The sequence below is a fragment of the Capsicum annuum genome, chromosome 1 (assembly GCF_002878395.1).
Source record: "Capsicum annuum cultivar UCD-10X-F1 chromosome 1, UCD10Xv1.1, whole genome shotgun sequence".
In the NCBI taxonomy this organism is placed as follows: domain Eukaryota; kingdom Viridiplantae; phylum Streptophyta; class Magnoliopsida; order Solanales; family Solanaceae; genus Capsicum; species Capsicum annuum.
In genome coordinates, this window is record NC_061111.1 from 97649556 (window position 1) to 97670402 (window position 20847).

Sequence of the window (20847 nt, forward strand, 5' to 3'; positions counted from 1 at the left end):
GGGCTCATTATTTATAGCCCAAATTAATTGACTAGCCCAATAAAGATTGGACTTTATTTAAATCCATACATGTTTGAACTTAAATAATTGATCCAATTATATTAATTCACAATATTTATTTGGGACTAATCTATTTTAAATTTAACATAATCTGAACTTCGTACGGATTTTAATTTAATAAAATTTTACTTCCCACAAAATGCCCCCTACTTCGAGACTTGTCGAGATATTTAATCTTTTTGAGATTAGACTTGAAGTATGATTCATTTAAACATGCTTCCTTCGTGCTTCAAAGATTTTCATAAAGCTGAACCATGCAATTTACATATTGATATCCATTTCAAATAGATTTTAAAAGTTTTTTAACACCTTACTTAACCAGGAATAAAACTCTTTCAATTTGAATTTTTATTGGAGAAGGAAATAACCCCCAATTTGAATTTGTATGGAAGAAGAAAATAACCTTCAATTTAAATTTGTATTGGAGATGGAAACTCTTCTAATTTGTATTGGGGAAGGAAACAACCTCCAATTTGAATTAGTATGGGAGAAGAAAACAACCTCCAATTTAAATTTGTTTGGGAGAAGAAAACAACCTCCAATTTAAATTTATTTGGGAGAAGAAAACAACCTCCAATTAGAATTTATATTGGAGATGAAACTCTTCCAATTTAAATTCTATTGGAGAAAGAAACATTCATCCTACAACTCTATAAAAGGATGTAGGTTTCACACTTTTTCAATATCAATTTTGGGGTTTTCAAGCCATGAACAATATTGAGGTTGTTTTTTCCCCTCCTACTTTTCTTTTATTTTCGTCACTATTTTTCAGCACAACATCTTAGTGGTAGAAAATTCATATTTTATTGTAGGAATATCAAAGTCATGAAACATTTGATACTCCAAAAACTAGACTTCAAGATATATAACATATCAAAAATTCAGCTTTAAATTCCATCAATAAAATTCTTGTTGATTTTTTGCATTTAGTCCTGAATTTTATCATGCTGAAAATTTCAGATCTATGCATCTTTACTAAAACTTTCATATCTTGAAGCAGAAATGATGAAATTGCAAGCCGCTTGATTCTTGTGAAACTAGAAACAAATATCTACAGCATATCTAGAATTCATAATTTAATATTTTTAAAATTATCTTAGGTGTTATCCCAAAATCAGCATGGATTTTTGATGCATCAACAATTTCAGATTTACACGATGTCACCAAAAATATTATATCTCAATGTTGGAGTATCAAAATTATGATCCACTTGATTTTATAGATCTCGAAACATGAATATATAATATATCTAAAACTTTAATTTTAACACTTCTTGGATTGTTCTAGATGATTTGTTAAAGTCGGTCTTATATGCTGTCCGCAGAGGATTCCAGATTTGAATTGCCTCATCAAATAATTTATATCTTAATGTGGGACCATCATCACCAAAGAGAGTTTTGATCACTTTAAACTAGATTTTGAGGTCTTCATTCTCATCAAGTCATCTTATCTCAATTCAAACTGATGATATACAACTTTTAAGATTGCAACGCTCTGACAGGTAACATCCTTTCTATTTGTGTTTTTACTTTCTTTCTTGTTTCCTCTTTTTTTTTTTGCAGGGTTCAAACAAATATGCAATAATCAGCTTAAGGTGAGAGTGCTTAACTTCACCTCCATAACCTTAAGACCCGACCAATTTTGATTGAAGATGGTGGACGCTGGCTTAAGATGTGAGGTTTTAACTTTGCCTTCATCACCTTAAGACCCGACCAATTTTGCTTGAAGAGGTAGATATTGGCTTAAGGTCCGAGGGTTTAACTTTGACTTCGTCACCTCAAGACTAAACCAATTTTGCTTGAAGACGGTGAATGTCGGCTTAAGGATTGAGATTTTAACTTTGCCTTCATCACCTCAAGACCCGACTAATTTTGCTGCAAGATATGGTTTTCTTTAAGTATGAGCCATTTCACCGATGGACTTTTCCGATTGCCTTCTTTAAGTTTGGGCCCTTTTACTGATGTATTTATGCGATGGTTTTCTCTAAGTATGGGCCCTTTTCAATGGTCAGATTAAGGTGCAGAGGGACAAATTTTGTCCACCTTAATGCATGAAAATTTTGATATCCTTTTAAGGATAAACTCGTGAGAGGCCAACTTAAGGTGCAAAGGGACAAATCTTGTCCACCTTAAGGTATGGAAACTTTTAAGGATAAACACGTAAGAGGTTAGCTTAATGTGAAAAGGGACAAATCTTGTCCACTTTAAGGCATGGAAGTTTCGATATCCTTTTAAGGATAAACCCGTTAAAGGCCAGCTTAAGATACAAAGGGATAAATCTTGTCCACCTTAAGGCATGAAAATTTCGATATCCTCTTAAGGGTAAACCCGTTAGAGTTCAGCTTAAGGTGAAAATAGAAAAATCTTGTGCACCTTAATACATGAAAACTTTTAAGGATAAACACGTAAGAGTCCAGCTTAAAGTGCAAAGGGACAAATCTTATGTAATACCCCAAAAAAAATCCAAACCAATATTAGCGTCACGTTTCAAGATCATGCATAGTAAATCATGGTTCCCTTATAGTTTTATGAGAAAGTTAGATGTATATTAAGTCTTCAAATAACTCCCATCTATCAGACAAATTAAAATATTCCTTACCGATTGAATTCTTGGAAAGGATATTGCTATAGTCAAATTTGAATGAGTATATCTCTCGTTATACTACGAATTTTTAATCTCATGACCTACCAAAATATAGATAATTGAATTATATTTCCAACGATACTAATTTCTCCTAAATCCGATATCGGAGCAAGGAGTTATGCCCATTTTACTTCGGCATGTCGGGCTGGGAAACTGAGTGATGACATTCCTGATAAGCTGTCACACCCGTGATGGCCTATCACCAATGTCATCAGCCCTGGGTAGATTTTCACCCCCAGTGACGACATTTTCTGACAAACCATCACGCCCGTGATGGCCTATCACCAATGTCGTCAACCTTAACCAGAAAACCAAGATTTCACCTTTTTGTGACGACAATTCATGACGACCTATCACCAGTATGATGGCTTGTCACGAATGTCGTTAGCTATTTTTTTCCAGAAATTAAGGGACATTTTTGCAAGGGTATTTTGGTATTTTACTTTACTTTCCACGACTTATAACCCTCAAGGAGCATATTATCTATCATTCTCTTTAGTTAAATATCTCAAAAAGCTCTCTCATATACTCTCAACCACAAGATTAGGGTTTTCTCTGAAGATCATCTCCTCAAGAACAAGAAGATTCTCTCCCAAAGGGTTTAAACCCTAGTCAAGAAAAATCAAGAACAATCCTAAGGATTTATTTAAGAACCTTCAACAAACATTAGATCTCTTTCAAGATCAAGCTTTAAGGTATGTGCAGTGTTCATCCATGGGCCACTTTCATCCATGGAGCTCAAGAATCATGTTTTAAATTATAAATTGTGATTTTATTGTTGTGTTATGACTATATTCATGTTCATGATTGTTGTTTGGATTCAAGGTTGTATCTTGATGTGTTTTTCATGAAGCATGTGAGTAGGTCAGTTAAAACCCATGAATTTTGGATGGATTAAGATTGTCAAATTGATAAGTACACCTATACCCAAAGTTGTGCATGTAAGGTGTTTGATAAAATTCAAGGAATGATAGAATCCATGTTTTTATGGCTTAATAGTGCTTAAATGAAAGCCCATGTTCTATTCTTTATGATTCCACATAAACTTCACGTTATTGTTGTGTGTTATTGTTGTGATATGAAATGAGCATGATATTGAAGCAACACGAGTATATGCATGTTGTGCGCATCTCCTTCCATGTATAACATGTTGAGAACCAAGTGTAGTATGAAATCCCCGACTTATGATATTGTGAATTGTGGACTCTATTCTTATGATCAAGTCAGTCATATGTGTCAGTTATATTATATCGAGTCCTGGGGGTACTTGTACCCGAAATAATATAGTTGTGTACCTAGTGTCATGTCATGTTATCACGATACTCTTAGTCAATCCATGGTCTATATAATTCAGTTAGTCATGTGACTCTGAAAAACTCAAAAATCTCAACAGTGTCAGTAGTTCAGTAACCTTAGTACTTAGTAATCTCAATGATCTCAGTAATAGCAGTATTCCTAGCGATCTCAGTAATTTTAGTACTCTCAGTTAGTTCTCAGAACTAAGTACATTTCTTCAGTCAAGGGAACTCAGTAAACTTAGTTTAGCTCCGATAAACAATACTACTAGTATCAGTTCAGCTAATTAGTTCAGTTCAATTATTCAGTTTAGCTCAGTTATCCAGTTTAGTGTCTTTCAGATAAGAGTAGGATTTGCACCAAGTATGCCTAGGGATGGGGACTCAATCGCTAGGAAAGACAAAGATCCTTAGAAGCAATCCCTAAGTTCCAGAACTATGTAGCCAGTGTAGGTACGATATGTCACCCATTAGATAGGACTGGCATACTCAGGGGGTCACCCGTTAGCCCATTTATATGTATAGGACTGATCCCAGGAGTCACCCACTAGATTAGGACTGACTCCACAGTAGTTGTCTTTACTGGTGGCGCGGTACTAACACCCTTCCAGTCAGGGCAGAGATTGGACCCTAGTCAGCTTAGCATAGGGCATGTCGGTTAGATAAATACATCCCAAAGTTTCAGTTATAGATTTAGGACTGTCAGATACAGTTAAATCAGTTCAGTAGTACAAATTCAGTACTGTTAGAGATAGTCAATCCTTATCATTATAAATAGACTTCAAGATTACCCATTAGACAGGACTAATCTCAACTATAGTTAATCAGTATCAGAATCATCAAATTTTAAGATCACCTGCTAGATAGGACTGATCTCAAATTCAGTTACTCCATATAAAACGGAACTCAGATAGTTCCATCAGAACTCAAACTATTAAATACAGTTGCTCAGTATCAGTTACATTGGTCTTGTAAATCATCATAGTTATATCAGTTATGTCAGTTGTCATAGCTTATTTTATCAGTATTCAGTCTCAGGACTATTAGACACAGTCAATCAGACCAATTTTTTATAATTTAAATTGTCAGAAATAGTTATTCATCTATTCAATATCTCAGTATCCATAAAGTTATGTCATCAGTATTCAGACTCAGTAGTCAGTATCACCACAAGTTCAGTTATAGTTGCTTATGCATTTATGTATTCTCACTTTCATATTAGTCAACATTGTTCATGCATATAACCCTTTGCATTTAGCCTACCTCACTTGTATACTCAGTACATTCAGACGTACTGACGCATTTGCGCTATGGTGCTTTCTCTTATGTTACACCATAGGTTCAGAGGCACGTGTTCCAGATCAACAGTAGCATTCCAGTCGCAGAGGTGCAGTGAGTTCACATCCATTTGAGGATGATATTATTTTATTTTATTTATTATTTTAGTTCAGTTTTGCTAGACGGAGTTAGTTAGAGACATGTTCCTTCAACTCCTTACTTAACAGTATTTAGAGACTTTCAGATTTAGTTCAGATTTGATTTAGACTTTAGTTGTTTTTGGGTATTTACTACCTATATGGATATTATGTTTGTCAAATATTTTATTCAGTTAAACCTTATGGCCTATTGTTTATGTTTTTCTACATTATTACGTCATATATTGCAGTGTATAGGTACAAATATCAGTCATAGGTTAGCTTGTAGTCCTTCGGGGTAATAAGCACTGTGTAGCATTCTAGTTCAGAAAATTGTGGTGTTACAAACTTGGTATCAGAGCCTACAGTTCATTAGAGTCCTAGAAAGTCTGAAAGCCACATATAGTAGAGTCTTGTACATACGTGTGTTGTGCACCACACTTATGTACAGGATGCTATGAGATGTTTTAGGAATAATTTCCCTTCTTTCAGTATTCATGTCATGCCAGTGAGCATAATCTTATGTCACTCTTAGTCTAATCTATTTCTCCCTTTCTTCTACAGAACATACCTCCTAAAAAAATATGAATCAGTCAGCCCTTCGCCCGAAGACCCTTTGGGCGATCATATTTCTCATACGGAGTTTAGGACCACATTCACCACTCTTGCTTAGTTAGTTGCCGCCCAGAATGAATGACCAGCTGTCGTTCTGGCCAATCCAGTGGCTAATTCAGTTACAGCTAGAATTTGGGACTTTACCCGAATAAATCCTCTTTCTTTTACGGGGTCTAAGTAAGATGAGAACCGAAAGGAATTCTTAGATCAAATTCAGAAAGTGATAGTTATTATGGGGTGACTACTGTGGAAAGTGCTGAGTTAGCTGTATATCAGTTGCAGAATGTGGCTCATACTTGGTACAAATAGTAGAAGTTAGAAAGGTTAGATTATGCAGGTTTTATAGAGTGGGAGGAGTTTTCCTCTACTTTCCTCGATAGATTTTTCCCGCTAGAGCTTAGAAAAGCTAAGGTGCTAGAGTTCATCAACCTCAGGCAGGGCAGTATGATAGTGAAAGAGTATTTTATTAGGTTTACTCAATTAGCCAGATATGCCCCTCATGTGGTTGTAGAAAGTAGAGCCAAGATGAGTAAGTTCATGTCAGGAGTGAACGATAGCGTGGTAAACGAGTGCAGATCTGCCATGTTGAATAGTGATATGACGTTAACCTTACTTATGACTCATGCTCAGCAGCTAGAGGAGTAAAATATTAGAATGAGGGAGAGACAGAGTAAGAGAGCAAGGATAGGTAGTTTAAGCTTTGCTCATCCTAAGTCACAGGGTGGTAATCGTTCTTAGAATAGTCAAAAGTTTTTAGCTCCAGCTCCATCCTCAGCTAGTGCACCAACACTTAAGTCCAGATATGACCATCATAATGGAGCGCAAGGCTCTGAGGCCCACGGTTGTGAGAATAGAAGTCTTACTTATCTGCTTTGCAAAGAGTATGGTAAGAATCACCTAGGTGCATGTAGGGAAGGTAGTGATATATACTTTGGGTGTGGCAAGCTAGGCCACAGGATGCAAGAGTGTAGAGTTCTAGCATATAGGGTTAAAGAGTTGCGTCAGCAAGGCACCAAGAGTGGTCAGCATCAGAATAGACTTTATGCACTCTAGACCTGTCATCATCCGAAAAGTTTCCCTGACCTAGATTCGGGTACGTTACCAGTATTTCATATTCATGGTATGCATTGTTAGATCTATTTCTCTGATTTGGACATATGTTTCAGCATGAGTTAGTTAGTAAAGCCGGCAAGTCAGTTTAGCAATCGAGCAGTCAGATTTGTATAGTTTGTTTCCTCATCCTTGTATCCATTCATGCTTTCCAAGATCTCAGGGAATGTAACTATTCAAAGTACAACCTCCTAGTAGTTGTAAGTTTAGTTCAGTTCATGCATCACATATTAGTCCCAGACTCCCGAGGTTCAGTTATAATCTAGTTCGTAGATGCCTTGTGCATCACCTCAACTTTCTCAATATCTCAGCTACGTCAGTCCAGCATCCTTTAAGGGACATAGTGTACCAAGGGGGGAGATACACTATAGCCCCTAAACTTTCATGATTTAAACATGTCATTTTCTTTGATGAATATATCTTGAAGGAAGTGTTACTTATGAGCCGACCTTCTAGCTCCAAAACTCATCAGTAAGCCATGTACTCAATGGCTCAGTTTAGTCAACGATATAATACTCTATCCATGTCATGCATTGCAGACTTAGTTCAGTTCATGTATCACATTCCAGACTCAGTTATGTTCTTATGTTTCCGCTCATGCATATTGAGTGCTTAATCTCAGACTCATCGATATTTTCAGTTCAAGGTGATAGTCTTCTTTGATCCTACTTATTCCCATATTCAGATTTTAGTACCAATCTTTGTATTAAGTTCCATGCTTAGTTTTTAGTTCAAACTTGGTACCTTTACCATTGCATGTTCAGCCGCATGTTCCTAAGCTCATTCAGTCATATATTTACATGTCAGATATGTGTGATCAGCTTATTAGTACTTTCTGTCATGTATTCATGTATCATGTCAGTCACATAATCATGCATTAGATATGCATGGATTCAGCTCATCAATTAGGCATTAGATATGCATTCTTATTATGAGAAACTCAGTTCATCAGAACACTCAGTCGTGCATTCATGAATCAGTTACTCATGCATCAAATATGCATGTTCAGTATGATGTATTAAGCTTATCAGTCATGTCAGTCCTAAAACCATGTTTTAGTAGTTTATGTATTATACGTACTTTAGTTGATCTTTTTTTCTATCTCAGTCATTCTCATTCGAGGATGAATGTTTCCAAGAGGGAGATATTGTAATACCCCAAAAAAAATACAAACCAATATTAGTGCCATATTTCAAGCGTATGCATAGTACATCATGGTTCCTTTATAGTTTTATGATCAATTGAGATGTATATTAAGTTTTCAAATAACTCCCATCTATCAGAAGAATTAAAACATTCCTTACCGATTGAATTCTTGGGAAGGATATTGCTATAGTCAACTTCGAATAAGAATATCTCTTGTTATACTATGAAATTTTGATCTCATGACCTACCAAAAGATAGATAATTGAATTATCTTTCCAACTATACCAATTTTGCCTAAATCCAATATCAGAGAAAGGAGTTATGCCCATTTTACTCTGGCATGTCAGGCTGGAAAACTGAGTGACGACACTCATGATAAGCTATAATGCCCATGATGGCCTATCACCAATGTCGTCAGCCTTGGGAAGATTTTCACCCCCAGTGATGGAATTTTGTAACAAACCATCATGACCATGCCGTCCTATCACCAATATCATCAACCTTAACCAGAAAATCAAGATTTCACCTTTTTGTGATGACAATTCGTGACGACCTATCACCAGTATGACGGCTTGTCACAAATGTTGTCAGCTATTTTTTTTCAGCAATTGAGGGACGTTTTTGCAATGGTATTTTGGTATTTTCCTTCACTTCCCATGACTTATAACCCTCAAGGAGCGTATTATCTATCATTCTCTTTAGTTAAACATCTCAAAAAGCTCTCTTATACACTCTCAACCACAAGATTAGGGTTTTCTCTCAAGATCATCTCCTCATGAACAAGAACATTCTCTCCCAAAGGAGTTAAACACTTGTCAAGAAAAATTAAGAATAATCCTAAGGATTTTTTCAAGAACCTTCAAGAAATATTAGATCTCTTTCAAGATCAAGCTTTAAGGTATGCGTAGTGTTCATTCATGGGCCCCTTTCATCCATGGAGCTCAAGAATTATGTTTTAAATTATAAATTGTGATTTTATTGTTGTATTATGACTATATTCATGTTGATGATTGTTTTTTGGATTCAAGTTTGTATCTTGATATGTTTTTCATGTAGCAAGTGAGTAAGTTAGTTGAAACCCACGAATTTTGGATGGATTAAGATTGTCAAATTGATAAGTACACCTATGCCCAAAGTTGTGCATGTAAGGTATTTGATAAAATGCCAAGAATAATAGAATCCATGTTTTTATGGCTTAATAGTGCTTAAATGACAAGCCCATGTTCTATTCTTTATGATTCCACATGAACTCCACATTATTGTTATGTGTTATTATTGTGATATAGAATGAGCATGATATTGAAGTAATGTGAGTATATACATGTTGTACGCATCCTCTTCCATGTATAAGATATTGATAACCAAGTGTAGTAAGAAATCCCCTACTTATGATATTGTGAATTGTGGACTCTATTCTTATGATCAAGTCAGTCATGTGAGTCAGTTTTCTTCCATCAAGTCCTAGGGGTACTTGTACCCGAAATAATATAGCTGTGTGCCTAGTGCCATGTCACGTTATCATGATACTCTTAGTCAATCCATGGTCTATAGAATTCAGTTAGTCAGGTGACTCAGGAAAACTCAGAAATCTCAGAAGTCTCAGTAGTTCAGTAACCTCAATACTTCATAATCTCAGTGATCTCAGTAACAACAGTATTCCTAGCTATCTCAGTAATTTCAGTACTCTCAGTCAGTCCTCAGAACTCAGTACGTTGCTTCAATCAAGGAAAATCAGTAAACTTAGTTTAGCTTCACTAAACAGTACCACTAGTATCAGTTCAATTAATCAGTATCAGTTTAGCTAATCAGTTCAGTTCAGTTATTCAGTTTAGCTCAATTATCCAGTTCAGTTTCTTTCAGATGCGAGTATCATTCAGCATCGAGTGAGCCTAGAGATGGGGACTCAACCACTACAAAGAACGAAGATCCTTAGAAGCAATCCCTAAGTTCTAGAACTACATAGCCAGCGTAGGTATGAGATGTCACCCATTAGATAGGACTGGCATACTCAGGGTCACCCGTTAGCATATTTATATGCTTAGGACTGATTCCAGGAGTCACCTGCTAGATTAGGACTGACTCCACAGCAGTTGTCTTTACTGGTGGCATGGTACTGACACCCTTCCAGTCAGGGCAGAGATTCGATCCCAGTCAGCTTAGCATGGGGCATGTCGGTTAGATGAATACATCTTACTATTTTAGTTACAAATTCTATAGTCAACTCAGTTCAGTAGTACAGATTCAGTACTGTTAGAGACAGTCAATCCTTATCATTATAAATAGACTTCAAGATCACCCATTAGACAGGAGTGATCTCAACTATAGTTAATCAGTATCAGAATCATCAGATTTAAAGATCACCCACTAGATAGGACTGATCTCAAATTCAGTTACGCCATATAGAATGAAACTCAGATAGTTCCAGCAGAACTCTGACTGTTAAATACAGTTGCTTAGTATCAGTTACATCGGTCTTGTCGATCATCACAGTTATATCAGTTATGTTAATTGTCATAGCTTATGTTATCAGTATGTAGTCTCAAGATTGTTAAACACAGTCAACCAGACCAGTTTTTCATAATTCGAACTGTCAGAAATAGCCATTCGTCTATTCAGTATTTTAGTATCCGTAAAGTCATGTCGTCAGTATTCAGACTTAGTAGTCAGTATCACCATGAGTTCAGTTATAGTTGCTTATGCATGTATGTATTCTCACGTTCATATTAGTCAACATTGTTCATGCATATAACCCTTTGCATTTAGCTTGCCTTACTCGTATACTCAATACATTGAGACGTACTGATGCATTTGTGCTATGGTGCTTTCTCTTATGTTACACCATAGGTTCAGAGGGACATGTTCTAGATCAGCAGTAGCATTCCAGTCTCAGAGTTGCAGTGAGTCCTCATCCATTCAAAGATGATATTATTTTATTTTATTTATTATTTTAGTTCAGTTTTGGTAGACGAAGTTAATTGGAGACATGTTTCTTCAACTCCTTACTCAGACAATATTTAGAGGCTTTTCGATTTAGTTCAGATTTGATTCAGACTTCAGTTGTTTTTGGGTATTTTTCACCCATATGGATATTACGTTTGTCAGATATTTTATTCAGTTGAACCTTATGGCCTATTGTTCATGTTTTTCCACATTATTACATCATATATTGCAGTGTACGGGTATAGATATCAGCCATGGGTTAGCTTATAGTCCTTCGGGGTCATAAGCACTACTATCTTGCATTCCGGTTCAGAAAATCGGGGTGTTACATCTTATCCACCTTAAGGCATAAAAATTTCAATATACTTTTAAGGATAAACCCATTAGAGTCCAACCTAAGGTGCAAAAGGACAAATATTGTCCACCTTAAGGCATGAAAACTTTTAAGGATAAACACGTAAGAGGTCAGCTTAAGGTGCAAAGGGACAAATTTTGTCCACCTTAAGACATGAAATTTTTAGATCCTTTTAGTTATAGGCTTGGAGAACTTTAGCATTCGAAATCCCATTGAAGAAACACTTTTTCTTTTTGACGGGTTGCTCAATTGAGACATAAATATTTAGAGTAAGTACAAAATTTAAGTAGAATAGTTTCATACTTGGCGTTCGTATGGCGGATACTGCAAGAACATATTTTTTTTACATTTATACAATTGAACTCAGAATGAAATTCTAAGCGCCTACGCAACTTAGTGAAGAGGATCAAGTCACAACATATTTTTGGGTGAGTTTTTTTTTTTCTTTTTTTGTATCCTAACTTTTACCTAGGCCGCCTCTTTCGAGGTTTCCAACCTAGATGATATTATTTTTTATATATACATAGTTTATACTATTGTGGGCCAGGAGTGGACATTCAGTTTATACTTTTTCCTTAAGGAGTGTCATATTTCTGTAAGTATAGTATTTCTTTAAGAACTTGGCATCAATAGGGTCAATTTTAACTCCATCTACATCGATGATCTTGTAAGCACCATTTGAATATACTTGTTGTACGACATATGGTCCATCCCATTTTGGGATAAATTTGCCCCCAGACTTACGAGAAGTAATAATGGACCTTCTTACTGCGAGGACTTGATATCCAACATGGAAGCACCTCAAGCAAACTCTTTTGTTGAAAGAATGAGATAGATAAGCTTGGTAACATTCAAGATTTTGTTGAGCCCCACAAGATGCAACTTAGCATTTACTTAATCGGTGAGCCCTTCTTGAATAGGCAATCTCAAAGAAGGTATTTGACGCTCAAGTAGCAGGACTGCTTCAACTTCAAATACAAGCAAATATGGGGTTACTTGCGTCGGTGTGCGGTAAGTCGTTTAATATGCCCATAGAGCTTTTTCCATTCGTTCATGCCAGTCTCGCTTGAATTTGGGGATGAATTTCTTCAATATATTTCATAAAGTCTTATTAAACGCTTCGGCTAAACCATTGGCGGCATCATGGTACATAGAATACTTGCGCTTCTTGAAGCCAAAGAGATCACAAATCTTATTCATCAGCTTGTTATCAAACGGCTTACCATTGTCGGTTATTGTATATTGAGGGATTTCAAAGTGGTAGATTATATTCACTCGGATGAAATTCACAACATTCTCCTTCTTTACTTCTTTGAGAGCAACAACTTTGGTATATTTTGAGAAGTAATCTATTGCAACTAAGATGTATAAGTATCCACCAGAAAATTTTGGTAGTGGACTAACAACATCCATTCTCCAAGCATTGAATGTTCAAAATGCTACAGTTGGGTGTAGTACTTCAGGAGGTTAATGTATCAAATTCACATGGAATTGACAAGATTTGCATCTTCTAGCATAGTCCAAGCAATCTTTCACCATCGTTGGCCAATAGTATCTCATTTTTTTAATGTGAAAATGGAGCTTCGGTCTAGACTGATTCGATCCACAAACTCTCGAGTGGCTTCTTGCAAAGCTTAAATTGTTTTTGTCTCTTCCAGATACTATAAGAGCACTCCTTCAAATGATCTTTTGTACAGTGTATCCTTATAGAAAAAGAAGCGACGACGACGGATGTTAGTCCTTCTTCTTGGATCTTTGGAAAGTATCCCATAGCACAAATAATCAACGATAGGTTATTGCCAATCTTCCTTTGCAGCTTCAGACACAAAAATGAGGTATTCAACTTTATTTTCTATATCCTCATCCTTATTTGATTGTGGTACTACCCATTCTTGGTAAATAGTAACTCACATTTGATTTGAAAGAGTTAGGGTTGAGGCTAAAGCAGCTAGGGCATAAGCTTGCCTATTTTCTTTCCTTGGTACATGCTGGAGGGTTACTTCTCCAAGCCATCCCATTAATTTTTTAGCATAATAATGACATGTTCGTAGATCAATGAAAACGCCCAAGCACACTCACAAGTTTACGTGGTCTACCAAGTAGTAAAGTAGACTTAAAGAAAGTCAAGCATCGATCCCACAAGGACTTGCTTCAGCAATGATTTTATTCTAGTTTACAATTTAGATTCAATTAATGCAAGTGTAACCAAAAAGAGAGTTTGGATATTGTAATTGAAATTAAAGTAAATAACACATAAATAAAAGTCTTGGAACAATCAATAAGAGAAAGCCCAAGGTTAAATCACTTCGAACAATCATACTATGTTATGAAACTTCATTCGTTCGCTTGCTTATCTTGGTTGTTAATTCGTAGGATAAATTGTATGACCATGGTCTACTGACCTCTAATCATTTACCTAATTTGGATATTACCACTACATCATTGAGCAGGAATGTAATAATCCAATTAATTTCTTGAAAGATATCATCTTACATTTGAATCAAGTAAGGCATCTAAGTACATCCCTGTCCTAGATGCTAATTCAAATTTTAATTTCATAAAAGAATAAAAATCATACTTTGTTCATTCCCATGTTCTATCCCCCTATTTCCTCTCCTGATATCACAAGGTTGACATAGATGTATTTTCTGGGTGATCAATCCATCAAATAGTTAAATTAAGAATAAACAAACAACTAATATTGATAAGCAAATCAAACGAAATCAATTCAAAACAATCGTACTCATGTTCTGGCTTTAACCCTGGAAAGGGAGTTTTTAGCCACTCATATCCATAATCAACATCCAAATAATTGTATGAATGATTAAAATCATAAATAAATCTAAATTAAAGAAATATAAACCTAAAAATAAGTTTTGTTAGCCTCCAATATTGTTCCAAGCGATCTAGGGGTTTCAAGATGTCCCAAGATGGTTAAAACGTGTTTTGAGATGTTATATTTATAGTAGATAAGTCATAAACCAACTTGTATTAGGTTTACACGTTATTATTTTCATCAAGGAATAATTATCTCGATTTCGGTGTGCACCGCGTCATGTTGTTGAGCCAAATTGCAATTGTCAAATTCCAGAATCTTACCGTGATTACACCATATCGCAGTGCCTCCTTAAACTCCATTAGAAACTAAACGCGCTGGTGGGACACTATTTGGGCCTCTTATTAATCCAGTGGAGTTTTTCACCCGTCCATTTTCCACTCCTACAGTCCATACACACCCAAGACATTTTAGGGGTCCAAATTTCGTCAATTTTTGTATTGTGCTTTTGTTGAGGAATTCCAAGCCTTTTTGAGTTATTTCCACTTGATTTGAAGCTTTTATATACTTAATATATCATCATATTCCATTAAAAAATCATCCTATAGAATTAAACACAACAATTAAGAGCTCAAAACAACACAACATCCTCGACGATGAACTAGAAACACGAGCTAAGCATAGGCTAATTCACATTGATCTCAAGTTTATTGTTTTGACTCTTGTCTTGATCCAATTAACCCTTGAACATTATAACCAAGTTGTTTCACATATAAATACATAATAAAAACCTTATTAATTCATTAAAACATATTAAAACCCAACACAATAGACTAGACAAATACCTAGCTCAAGCTAGTCATACTAGTTTTCTCGGTTGAATTCTAAATGATCAATTTGAATCAAAACTCATGTGGAAACACTATTAAACATTGTAAACACATATAAGTACACTTAGATGCACATTTATATCATTAAAAACATAAATGGCATAGGAATCATCATCAAAACAAGGCTAAAAGGGTTAGAATAGTAACGCTAGAATGCATAAATACACCCAACATCACCATTCCACACTTAAAGCCCTATTCATCCTCGAACAACTCTTTGCTATAAGAAACATAAGCTGAGATACTCCACACTTCTACTAAAATCAATACACTTAAGATAGTACTACAATGACTATGTGGAATGCAAGTTCATAATACTAAGTATGTTATACACAATTGAAAGCTCAAGAATCCTACTTCCAACCAAACAATAACGTGAATTCAATATTTAAGCAAACATGTACAAGAGTCACAAATATGATCCTAGGAGTCTCAAAAGTAGTAATTCATACAATCAGATGCTTTTACCAGACAAAACACTTGCACCATGTAATAAAAAATCAAACCAACAAGAATATCTTACATAAAAAAAATTAAATTGAGCCAAAATTTGAGAATTTCCTCACCACACTTAAAAATCTACTTTGTCCCCAAAGTGAACTTAAAAGTAAGTGATATAAATACTCCCTGAGGCCTCTAGGCCTAGCTAGTAGCATCTTTTATATATCAAGAAGGTCCATGGGATCCCACACTTGGTTTTTGCTATGCTCCTTAGCTCAGGTTTTCGGTACTCAGACTCTCCATTAACCTCTGACTCAATCAAAAATAAAATAGTATGTGAAGTAAAAACTAAAAATTAAAAATAAAACATACCTACTTAACTTGGGTTGCCTTCCAAGAAGTGCCTGATTTAGTATCGCGGCACGACCCAATCAACTTTTTCCTCCACCTTGAGGATATAAATTTCTTCCCCAACTTTGCATCCATCTTTTTACCTCACTCATATAGTGTTTTTACAAACATTAAGAAACCGAATAATGAAATATGCATGGTAAACCACTCTGCCTTGAAGTGAGGTATGTTTTTATGTTGCTTATCCAGTGTAAAATCAAGAATATAGGAATCTTGTTCCTCATCTTCACACTCTTTCACTATTTTAAATGATTCCACAGACAAGACATTATCTAAGTATAGTGTAAAAAAGTTCTTTGAGTGAGGCCAAACAATCCAACTTTAAAATTCACTATCCTCAGCATCCTCACTTTTATTCACCTTCTCAATTTCAATCTCAAAAGAAAGATGACAATAGAATGGTTGCAATTCATATGGTGATGGTGGTATCTCCTTAACCTCCTTAGTTGACTTTGGGGGTTCTTCATTGAGCTCTGTACCATTCCTCAAAGTGACTGCAATTACTTGTTCATTGTCACTTGGCAAATCACCTTGAGGTCTGGTATTATGTACTTACTGCACTTCCCCTGTCTGTGTCACCAAGTTCTTCATGACAATTTGCTGACGCTTTAAAATTTCCCCATTACTCCTTATATCAGCTAGCCCCTGTGCTTGATCAACTAGAATTTATTTTAGTATCTCTTCCAAATTGGTCATTTGAATTGGGTCCTGGTTATTATGAACCTGCAACTATTGAAACTATTATTGCTGATTGTAGGTGTTCACATAATATTGCCTTTGATCATAGCCCACAAACATTACTGAATCGGGGTTGACAGCACACATATCTGCAGAATGACTATTATTTCAACAAACCATATACCATATAGAATTGTCATCACTCAAAAACTATCTATCCCACACTGATATCTCAAGAATTGTGATAAAAAGAAAAATAAAAAAAACTAAATAAAGAAATCTAAAAAACTAAATTATTTACAACTCAATATAGCTAAACTAAAAATAAGATAGTTGCTAATTTACAAGTCTCCAACAATGGCGCCAAAAACTTGACAGCGCACACGCAAGTGTACGTGGTCTACTAAGTAAAAAAGTGGACTTAAAGAAATCCAAGTATTGATCCCGCATGGACTTTTTTCAATAACAATTTTATTCTAGTTCACAATTTAGATTTAATTGATGCAAGAGTAATCAAAAAGAGAGTTTGGAAATTGTAATTGAAATTAAAGTAAATAACACGTACATAAAAGTCTTGGAACAATCAATAGAATAAAACCTAGGGTTAAAGCACTTTGAACAATCATACTATGTTATTGAACTTTATCTATTAGCTTGCTTATCTTGGTTGTTGATTCGTAGGGTTAATTGCATGATCATGGTCTCCTGAACTCTAATCATTTACCTAATTTAGACATTACAACTACATTATTAAGCAGGGATGTAATAATATAATTAAGTTCTTGAAAGCTATCAGCCTTCGTTTGAATCAATTGAGATATCTAAGTACATTTCTGTCCTGGACACTAATTAAAATTCTTTATTTCATAAAAGAATAAAAATCATACTTTGTTCATTCCCATATTCTATCGCCCTATTCCCTATCCCGAGATCTCAAGGCTGACAATAGGTGTATTTTATGGGTGATCAATCCATCAAATAGTTAAATAAAGAATAAATAAATATAACTTCTCGAGTCTGTACTACGGATGCTACACGGTGCTTACGACCCCGAAGGACCACAAGCTAACCCATGACTGATATCTGTTGTGAGCAATGAATTATATACTGTAATAAATGCAGAAAAAAGGTTGAATTACCATAAGGTTCAAATATATGAAATACTAATAAAGAATATCAAATTATAATAGTAATCTGTAAAATTGAATACTGTCTAAAAACTCATCTGAAAAGCCTCTGACTGAACTGTCTAAAGATGAAGTTGATGGGACAATCCCCTAACTAACTCCATCTACTGAAATACTACATTTACTAAAAAACTACATCTACTAAAAACTAAAATAAAAGCATATCCTCGATAGATGAGGACTTTCTACTAAGTCAAACACTGTTGGCTGAATCTGAATCTGTCTATGCGCGGTCGAGAACCTGAGTGTCCGAACCTATAATATGAGACATCATGGCACAAAGAAAGAGTATGCATCAGTCCGTGGAATCTACTGGCATGCTAGATGAGGTAAGGCTGAATAGAAGAGGTCATATGTATGAACAATAATTGACTGAATGATAGAGACTAACTGAACATGAGAGTGCATAGATAACTGAAACTACTATAAATACTGAGTATGCAATACTATGTATATATTTATATACTGTAACTAAGCTTTTATGAATCTAAGTACTGAGTTTTGATACTGAGTAACTGATAATCTAAGATTGATGATATTTGAGTTACTGATACTAATTGACTGTGTCTAACAGTCCTAATTATGTAGAACTGGACTGAGTTCTATATTGAAGAGTAAAACTGAGACTGTGGGAGGTACTTATCTAACCGATATACCCCAAATAAGATAACTGGGTTGGGGTCCAATCTGTAACACTAATTGGAAGGGTGTCAGCACCGTGCCATAGGTAAAGACAACTAAAGATATACCCTCATCTGGTAGGTACTCTAATGAGAACAGTAGAACCCTCAACTGGCAGGGTAAAATACCTCATCAACCCTCAACTAGCAGGTTTGATGTCTCAACCTACGCTGGCTACATAGTTTTGATACGCAAGGATTACTTCTAGCGATCACACCCTCTACCGGCAGTTGAGCCCCCATCCTTAGGTTCACTCAGTACTGAATCCTACTCCTAACTGAAAGATACTGAACTGATTATTCTGAATCGGAATGGACTGAATACAGAGTTTTTCTGAGTTCTATAACTGACTGAGTTCTACTGAGTTTTGTGACTAATGGAATTTTATTGATAGTGACATGACTGTACTATTCTGTAACTGACACTGGCTTTAGGTGCACGGCTAAATTGCTAGGTATTAAATACCCCCAAGACTCGATAACATCAAAGTAAATCATAACAATAATCACTTATTCATAATTCATCGATAGAGATATTTTAGCAAACACTTGTAATGCATTTACTTGTACATGAATGGGGAATACATACTATTATGTTATAATGGCACTATTTCATTCTCATAGGCATTTTATCAAACACGTGGGGAGCATGCTTAGATTATACAATAATCAACACATATAATTATTATGGCTACATCAATCAACTTGCAAATTGAAGGGTTTATCATGAAGATCATGTAATCCAACACATATATTGATTAATTTCATTAAAGCTTGTAACTTAATCATGGACAAAGGCCCAACAATAACATAAATATAAATTTAATTCAATTCAAACATGGAAGTCATAATTCAACAATCTTATAGTTTTAAAATGGATTCATGGACTCTATGGGTGAAAGAAACCTATAGATGAACACCTAACATACCTTGGTTTGTGAATTCACAATGATTGCAGTGAGTTTTTTAGACTTGATTCTTGAGCTTGATGAAACTAGGGCTTGTTTCTTGAGAGTGTTTTTGTGAAAAATGATATATCTATGCTATTTGGGGCTGAAATCAAGTGTTTACGACATTTTTTATGTAAGACAAAAGACCCTATTGCCCTCCAATACGCGGAGTCTAAAATTGAAAATTCCAGGAGCGTGCGTCGCATGCTCCCTGGGGTGGACTGGAGCGTGCGTTGCGCACTAATCGCACGCAACTACTATTTTAGACTACCAAATATGCCCCAAACAGATTTCAAAAATTCTAAAACTCAACCAATAGGACCTATTAACATCCCCGATCATGAATCAACTTAAAAATTGACATTCTAAGGTTGTAAGGGTAAATAATAAAGTCATGGAAATTTTGAAAATAAACTCACCTAATAGGACCTCTCTTGTGCTGCGATGTAGAGTACCAATGGTTTGCTAGGTATGGGTGCCACAAGAACTAGTGGCTTCATTAAGTACGATTTGATACTCTCAAAGGCATTACTACAATCTTGGTCCCATTCTAAGGGAGTGTCCTTCTTCATGAGACGACTAAATGGTTGACATTTTTCAGCCAAGTTTGAGATGAACCTCCTTAAATATGCTAGCCTTCCTTACAGGATTTTTAACTCATCAATGTTTCGAGGCTCAGACATCTTTAAAATTTCATCAACCTTGACTTGATCAATTTCAATTCTTCGGTGTCGCAAGATAAAGCCCAGAAAATTTTCAGAAGTAACTCTAAAGGCACACTCCAATGGATTCATCCTATGTTGATATCTTTAAAGTAAATCGAACACCATTCTTAGGTATTTTAAGTGTTTGTCTCTCTTTATTAACTTCACCACTAGATCATCTACATAATATTTAATATTTTTATGGAGTAGGCCGTAAAAGATATTTTGTATAGACCTTTGATAAGGGGTGCCAACATTCTTCAAACCAAAAGGATCACCTTGTAGCAATAAATACCTTTGGACGTATAAAATGCAGTGAGTTCTTCATTCTTTGGTGCCATATGGATTTGATTATAGCTGAATGAACTATCCACGAAGGATAATTCCTCATAACCAGTGGTGGCATCAATCATCAATTTTGGTGTGAGGATTGGAAAGTCATCCTTTGGGCAGGCGTTATTGAGATCCTGAAAGTCGACACAAACTCAAATTTATCCATTCTTCTTCTTTCCTGAAATAATACTTGAAATCCACATAGGATATTTGAATTC